The sequence below is a fragment of the Coturnix japonica genome, chromosome W, assembly GCF_054131305.1.
Source record: "Coturnix japonica strain WE chromosome W, WE-NBRP24, whole genome shotgun sequence".
Taxonomy (NCBI): Eukaryota; Metazoa; Chordata; class Aves; order Galliformes; family Phasianidae; genus Coturnix; species Coturnix japonica.
In genome coordinates, this window is record NC_140701.1 from 10104505 (window position 1) to 10113132 (window position 8628).

The following is an 8628-nucleotide window of genomic DNA, read 5'->3' on the forward strand; positions in this document are numbered from 1 at the left end:
TGGTGCTGTACTTGTGATTTTCTGCCACATGTCAGGATCGGCCCTCACTCTCTCAGGGTCAAGTTCGCTTGGATCAGGGCTGTACAACATTTTCGCCATGGCCAATTCCCTCAGGCGCTGAATACCTTTTTGGACGGTATTCCAACTATCAAATTTAGGCTTCAAAGCATCCTTATAGGGGTACCTTTCTCTCACGGCTTCTAACAGCCGCAACCAGAGAGTGGCAGCTCCATCCGAACATCTGCTAATCCCTCTGTCCATACCTGCATCTTGGGCAATGCTTCCTAGTTGGCGAGCTTCATTACCATCTAGAGACAAGCTGTTGGCCCCGTTGTCCCAGCAGCGAAGCAACCAAGCAAGGATACCTTCATCTTGACGCCGTGTGAACTCCTTTCTTGAGCCTTGGATTTCAGTCAGCTTCAGAGGTCGACAATAGGTGATTTCCTCCTCATCATCAGTCTCTTCTTCATGCCTCTTGGTTTTTGCCTTTGCTTTTTTCGGTACTGCTCCATGCCCGGCACCTGGGTCTTCTGCAGCCCCCCCCTGTGCTTCTCCTTCTTTTCGTTCTAGACGCATGGACACCCGTTTCCATTTCTTGCCTTCCACAGGGGCAACTGATATTGCTACTGATGCCTCCTGTGACTGATCAGAATTAACTTGGGCTTGAATCTCAGATCGGAAACTCTCTCTCTCCAGAATAGTATGATACAAAGCACGGTATGCATAAGCCAAACCCCACATAAGGTTTACCTCCTTAGATCTCTGACCCAAATACTCACTTAATTTCTTAGGGTCCCTTAGGTGTTCAAGAGTGAAATCCCATGACACTGCGGGTCCCCATGCTTCTAAGACTTTTCCTAAACCCTTCCATATTCCCTGCCAGTCATCATTCTCTGGTTCTGGAGGAGACTTCCGCATAGAACGAATGCATAGGAACATATATGCATTCATTAATAGTGATAACATGGATGCAAGTATGAACCCTATCTCAGTTATTGAAAGGCGTGTGGAAATCTGAGAGTACAACCTAAATAAAAAGGGTTTTTTTAGCCTGTACAATGAATTAAACATGGTGCTGTTTGTAAAATTGCCTGTTCCATCTGGGATGCAAGTACTTGTAAGATTCACAATTCCATCTGGGATGCAAGTGTTTGTAAGATTCACAATTCCATCTGGGATGTAGGTGCCAAAATTCTGACCATACCACATCTCATAAAAGTACCAGGCAGGTGTCTCCATCAGTATCCACCTTATTAGGCTATATACCTGCACAATTCCACAACACCAAATTATGGTGTTAATAGTTGACCAATACTTTAAGAAGATCATAATTGCTTTCAATCCCTTAAACAGAGCAACTGGGATGAAGAGTGGATTCATAGCTGGCAGGCTCTGTAAAAGTCAGAGCTAGCTAGCTTTGCTCTAAGGGAGAAAGAAATCCCTTTGTTTTCTACACAAAAGTTAGATAGCAGTGCTGAGAATGTACAGCAGCCCTTAATGTTGACAATTTGTCTGGTATTTCAAGGTCACGTTCTCAGTGAGCAGCTACGAAAAGATAACACTCCCCTAACGAAGCTCTTTAAGAGTAAAGAGAGAGTCGTTCTAAAAGCTAAAAAGCTCTATGCCTGCATTCTCCACCAATAAATCTGTCACGGGTTACTTAGATTTACCTATGCCCGTGACAGGGGAAGCCACCCCGTGGGCCCCCCTCCCGGGGCCCGGAAAGGAGGGGGAAAAAGGGAGTGGGATAAAACAGCGACAATCTAAGGAGGAAAAACTTATTTTACTAAATATGATACCGAAATACAAGATAACACAATATAATATAATTGAGGCTAACAAATTGAACGAAACAGAGAGAGAGAGTCCCCGAAAACCGAGAGGCCTACTGTGAACTCTAGGCGACACGGCTGGAACGCTTCCCACTCTCCGAGAAGTTCGAGAGAAGAAGGAGGGCACTCCAGCCTGGGAACGAGATTATACAGCGTCCTGGTCCCGTGACTTATCATTAACCCTGTTGTTCTCTGGGATATGTAGTCTTCTTCTGTGGACTGCACATTCAATAGAAGTATCCATACTTTACATGATGTTATGATGTGGAATACTGATAGCAAAATAACTGAATTACAAAACCATGACAGATGTTTACTTCTGTGGTTTTGCACTAATGCAAACACCAACACACAATAAGCTAGAAATCTTGGTAGAGCTGCAGGCCTGAGCTTCTGTTTTGACCATGGAGACACAGTTTAATGTCTTCCACAACTGCACTGTAGCACAAGGGGGATACCGAGTCTTTAGGATGGATGGGAGAGGATACAAAGAAGGGCGACTGCCCTCTGTGTGAATGCACTGAGCTCTGCCTGGGGATGGAAGAGCAGACAAGTCAGAGCTAATGGAAATGGCCAACAGAGGAGACCATCAGTGTCTTTTCCTGTCTTCCTGATCAGGGAGAGTAAATGGAAGGTGCCCTCTGCAGACAGATGGGAATCTGATGTTGTCTGTCCCTTGTCCCATTTGGTGGCTTTTGTCACTCCATTATCTGTGGCAGGGACAGCACAGCAGGGCATGTGGAATCCAGCAGATCCCTGGAGAGCACAGATGGCGGCTTCTTGACCAAGCAGTGGAGGAACCAAAGAGGAGAGGTTCTCTGCTGGATCTCATACTCTCCGGCATGGAAGGACTTGTGGGAACTGTGAAGGTCAAAGGGGCATCAGGCCAAGCACAAGATGCAAATGGATCTCTTTTAATTTATTTATTTATTTTGAGGCTGTAAGCTTAATAGTTGATCATAAATGTCAATAAAACTGAAACAAAGAATTGAAGACAAAGATGGAAATCAATGAAAATGTTTTAACCCTTCTCAACATGAGAAATTCTCATGAGTCTTGTTCCATTTTAAGTTGTAAATATGAATCTTTGAGGTGATTTGATGTCTTTTTTTTTTTTTTCTTTTTCTGAAACTACGATGTTTTCCAGAACTGTGTTTGCTGGACACAAATGCCTTCAGGTTCAGAGACACAGACAGCGGTGCCAGTGCCAATGCCCTGTGACTATAGCCCGGTGCCCGGCACTACTCTTCCCTGCTGCCTATTTGATGTGTCTCATCCTCCAGGTGTCTTCAGCTCTCCTAAATAAATGGCCATGGTTAAGGGCATGTTTTCAGATGCCATTTGGGCACACACTACTCCCACTGCCCTCCGGATTTCTCCATCCCTTGCTCTTTGTTCAGTCAGATACCTCCCAATTATCTGTCTGATTTCCGACTTCCAGGGGGATTACTGGAATTTGTTCCATCTCCCCAAAGTCTGATGGAATGTGTTGTCAACTCCTTCACTGTGATTTGATCTATCCCTTCCTATCTATTCTTTTTCTTTTTCTTCTTATACTTTTTCTTTTTCTCAATCACTGTCTCTCTTTTTTTTTTTTTAAGGCACGAAATCTGAAAGATGTTCATTAATGTCAGTAAAAGTGAAAAACAGAGTTGGAGACAAAGATAGAAATCAATGAGAATGTGTTAACCCGTCTCAGTGTGTGAAATACTCACAAGTCCTGATCAATTTTAAGTTGATACCTCTCAACTACCTGGCTGAAATGTCCCAGGGAGATTACTGGAATTTGCTCCATCTCCCAGAGTCTGATGGCCTCTGTTGTCAACTACTTCACTGTGATTCAATCTATCCTATCCTATCTCAGTCTAAATAATTTCTTTTAAAAGTATTCCATAGGAAAGACAAATTTTGATGCAGCTTGAACATGGCATGCAGTTGATCACTGTGTTTTACTGTTCATTCAATTGTATCACCTTTCCTTCCATTTGCTGGCCAGATAAAAAAGAGAAATCTTTCCTTTTCCATGTGCAGCTGGTTCTCTGAGGAAAGCCAGTGGGAGTTGGTGCAAAGCAGTTTTAACACTGAGTGGATGAATGCAGAGGAGAAGAGTGATGTGAAGAAAAGTGATGCAAGTCCCATAGGTCCACTGTGAGCAGAAATTGGGTAGGGAGGTTGAGAAGGACCTTTGTCAACACAGTAACAGTACAGAACTCATTGAGACATCCTGGATTGGTATCATTTGCACAGTGCTGCTTTAATGTCTTTTTTAAACCCAACTATAAACAAATAAACAGTAAATTTATAATGGATTCTTTCTCTTTAAGCTCTCTCCAGATATCCCTCCTTTTTGCTGAACAAGTTCTGATAACCTGAATAAGATAACAAGATGGCATAAGGCACAGGAGACTCTTTCGGTTATAATGGGCCCCAGGGTGCATTTGATGCTGAGTCCATCAACCTCCAGTGCAGAGAGAAGTTTGCACAAAGTACTCAGCAAGACAAAGTCAGAAGTAACAGTGAAGTATCTTGCAGTACTAATGGACCCACTGAGGGCCATTATCAAGCAAGCTTCCCTAGGGACTTGTTAGAGAAGATAATTGGAAGCCATGACTATAGGCAGGGAAAGGCACTGGCATGCTAAGAAACCTCTCCTTTGCCTTACAAAGCAGACAGGTCAAGCCCTGATTGCAAGACCAGTGGTAGAGAGATCCTGTCTCTCATGTTGGCTCAGGACCCTTCCTGGGGCAGTGGGATGGAGGTCTGTATGATGTTAAATGAAAGACAAGGGGACAGAAGATCCCAGGCTCTACATGCGGTGCAAGGATGCTGTGAAGTTCATATCCCACATGTGCCCTGTGTCTCATCGCAGGATGTAGGATGTGAGAAGGGCCCAGTCTGAACAAGCAGTCAATCACAGTGAAACTCTGAACTTCAGATCTCTCAGTTCCAGTGCCCTCCTGTGCACACTCTCCCATAGTTTGATGCACGTTATGTTCTGCAGTGCCCAGAAGAGCACCTAGAGCTCCAGGTGAGGCTGCAGCAGTGCAGAGCACACAGGGACAATCCTTTCCCTCACCCAATTGGCAATACTTGCTTGATGCACTCCAGGGGACCGTTGGCCTTCCTGGCTGCCTGGGCACACTGCTGACTCACGTTCAATTTGACGTTGACCAGGACCCCCAATCCTTTTCAGTCAGACCGCTCTCCTGTGTTCCATATCCAGTCAGTGTGTGTATGTTCAGGGTTGCCCCTACCCAGGTGCACAATCAGGCACTTGTTTTTGTTATACTTTATGCACTTGGTGCTTAGTACCAACTGGTACCCAGTTCTCTGACTTGTCCACATCTCTCTGAAAGTCCTCTCGCCCCTCAGTAGAGGCAACACCACCTCCTCATCTGGTATCATCAGCAAACTTGCTCAGAACATCTTCTAGTCCTGCATGCAAGTCATCCACAAAAACATGAAAGAGAAGTGGCCCTAAAATAGAGCCATGAGGAACAGGTGGACTGGATGATTTTTTAGGTCTTTTCTAACCTTGGTGATTCTATGATTCAATGATATCCCATCCTTGTATGAATGCCCTCTTTGAGCAAACACTCTCTGGGAGGACTCAGCATATGTCTGGAATTAGCACCGTTCATAACTCCCCCACTACAATTCCCCCTCCATACAATTTCCAAGCTCCATCAACAAGTCCGTCCAAGTCCCCTACCCTAGTTCCCTAAATGTGTATATTATTGGGAGAAAATGAAGACATTCTTGCCCGGACTAACAGGAGACCTTCAGAGGTGCAAACAGTTCTGCAGACAAGGAGGGAAAAAAACCGAAAGACTGTATCAATTCCTGCCAGACAGACCATCTTGGCATGATCACGGGACGTCTAGCTTGTGCGCCTAGCATAAGTGTAAGCAGATACTATAAAGACCATTGGCAAGACCCGCCAAACCTGAGGTGGCTTGGAGTGAGTGGCAAGAGACCATGGGTTCATGTATGAGCAAGGAGCAAATGACAAATACAGAAGAGCATACAGCGGATAGCCAAATCGTGGAAGAGGAGCAGAAGGAGCAGACCGCAGATTTTGAAATCATGGATGCCCCCATAACCTACGCGTGGAACCCACTCTATGACGTTCCAGCCTGGAACAGACAGGGGAGACGACCTGTGCAGAGGGAGATGAGCGCCAACATCAATCTGCATCTGACCCAGGAATGGTTCCATGGCAGGATGGGAGCAGGGCGCAGTGGGCGGCACATTGCTGAGCAGCTGATGACGCCTTACTGCACTGTGATGAGGGCTCCCGATGGCTCATTCCTTGTTAGGGAGAGCGGGACATTCATTGGGGACTATTGTTGCAGAACGGCGGGAGAAAAGCAGACGACCACACCTGTCATTGACATACGATCAGCTATTCTTGTTTATTCCTTGGCTGCGTGTACATTTATAATACGGATAATTAGCTCATACATATTGCAAAAGTGGAGCTCATCATTGGTTCCCAATTACATACCATCCCCGAGTATCTTAATGGCTTGTTGTTATCAACTGAAAGCTACTCCCTTGCTGAGTTCCCAAAACCATGGCTAGTTTCTCACCATCCCAGGGCATCTTGTTATTCTAACTGCCCTTGCAGGTGATACGGCTGCTTGTCTAGCTGCACTGTGTTTACGACCCATCTCAGCTAACTAGCTGTAAAAAACACTCTCTACATTTCCCCCGTTTTCCTTTAGGCTGAAAAGGCTCAGTTTACCGACCGACTAATCATATTTAACAAGCAGTTCAGTTCATTTGTTCAAACAGTTCTCATGTAGTTTAATCCTGCTTCGTAGCTGCTGTTCTGTGAACTTCGCATCTCGATCCATGACTAACGCTCCGTAGAATTCTTCTTACAATACTGCCTATAGAATAACAACACTACTTCTATTAATAACATAACTATCATAACTCAATCAAGGCCCCGATTGACAATATTCTAAATATGAAAGAAAAAAAACTAGTCAAATACAACATAACAACATTATTGCTAAACCTACTAAAAAGAACAAACATGTTTGTACTGCAACCTAAGTTTCTGCAACCTGAAAATAAATCCATGAGGGTCCCATTGTGTTAATCTGTAACTGATCAGGAAAAGTCTTCAATTTTGATATACTCTGATATATTGATTTTTAATGACCACTAAAATTTGTGCAGTAAATGCTTTTAAGATGTTCATAACCATGCTCTACCAACTGAGTTATCCGGGCTAATAATTGATTAATGATCGCACAATTTAATGGAATAGCATGTCAAATAGAACCAATTTTAGAGGACAAATGTACTAAAGTATTGCTAGGGGCATTATTACTTTTTGACCCTTGAGAAACAGCAAGCCATGTTGGTGGTGGATGCGACAGGTAGTGCCAGCAGGGCGTCCCCTGCTTCAAGGTGCACCTTTCCTCTCTCACCCATCACAGATTCTCTCCTGCATTCAGGGTCTGAAGGATTTCTTCCAGTTGTACACCATATCCGCATGGCCAGTGCGTGATATAGAGCCCAAGTGGAACACCTGCTTGGAAAACAGAATAAACTATCAAATTTAGTTCTATTAGCGTGCACTTTTGTCTAAAATGATGCATGGTTATATTTTCAGATCCCAATTAATTGGATGTAAAAGAGGTATCCGTTCTATGATACAGGGTCATCTCTTTGACTGAGATTCCTTTCCAGGTTTTGTCTTTGCAAATTAAGAAAAGCTAATTAATAGGCTAATAACATCATAACCAAACAGTACTAAAACTTTGAAAGAGCTATTCCGGTAGATTCTAGAATTGATTAGATCAAATCCTGTTTAATACACATCTGATCTATTACTAAAATAGAAGAAGCACACAACATCCTAGCTAATGCCTTAAACTCTAATTCTTGAGACTGCATTGGTAAAACAGAAAATCACACACTATGTCAAAATATTACTAATATCATCTATAACACAGCAAGTTACAAAGCAATACCACTAAGTAAGAAACACACCATTACAATTACTATAAAGGCTGGATGCTATTTTCTGCCTTCAGATGAGACCGAACATATCATGCTGGAACCCACGAAGGGCCAGTCCCTGTGGAAATACGAGCATATTCACGACCCCAAGTTGTCAGTGGTAGGGGACAGTCCCAAAGTCCTGTGGCCATATTCCAAACATTAACCATAGGCTGTTCCTTTAGCACTGGGGAAGCCTCAAAATGACGATCCACATAAGCTGTATCTCTATGAACACGATTCAAAAAATTGAGCACAAGCAAAACAAGCAAAACCTTGCATAATATTTCTTGTGGTGTGTCTCCCATATTCCCCCTTTTTTGTTTAATAATAAGAATAGATTTCAATGTTTGATAAATGTGATCAATGACAGCTTGTTCAGTGGGAGAATGAGCAATGGCTGTAGTATGTTTAACACTCCCTTCTTGGAGGAAAGTTCGAGTGGCCTTAGAAGTATATGCAGGCCTATTATCTGTTTTTGTAGTATGTGGGATTCCCATAGCAGCATAAGCAGATAACCAGTGTTTACGGGTGTCATGACTGCGTTCACCTGTATGTGCTGTGGCAAATACATAAGAAGAATGAGTATCTATCGTTATATGTGCATATTTTAGACAGCCAAATTCAGGAACGTGAGTGACATTTGTCTGACACAGTTGAAGAGGTGCTGTGCCACATGGATTTGTCCCAGTTTGAGGCAAAGAGGTATCAGTCAAATTATGTAGCCGGTATTCAGTCATAAACACGGTGTACTGCATAGCAGAGAGGATCATTCTTA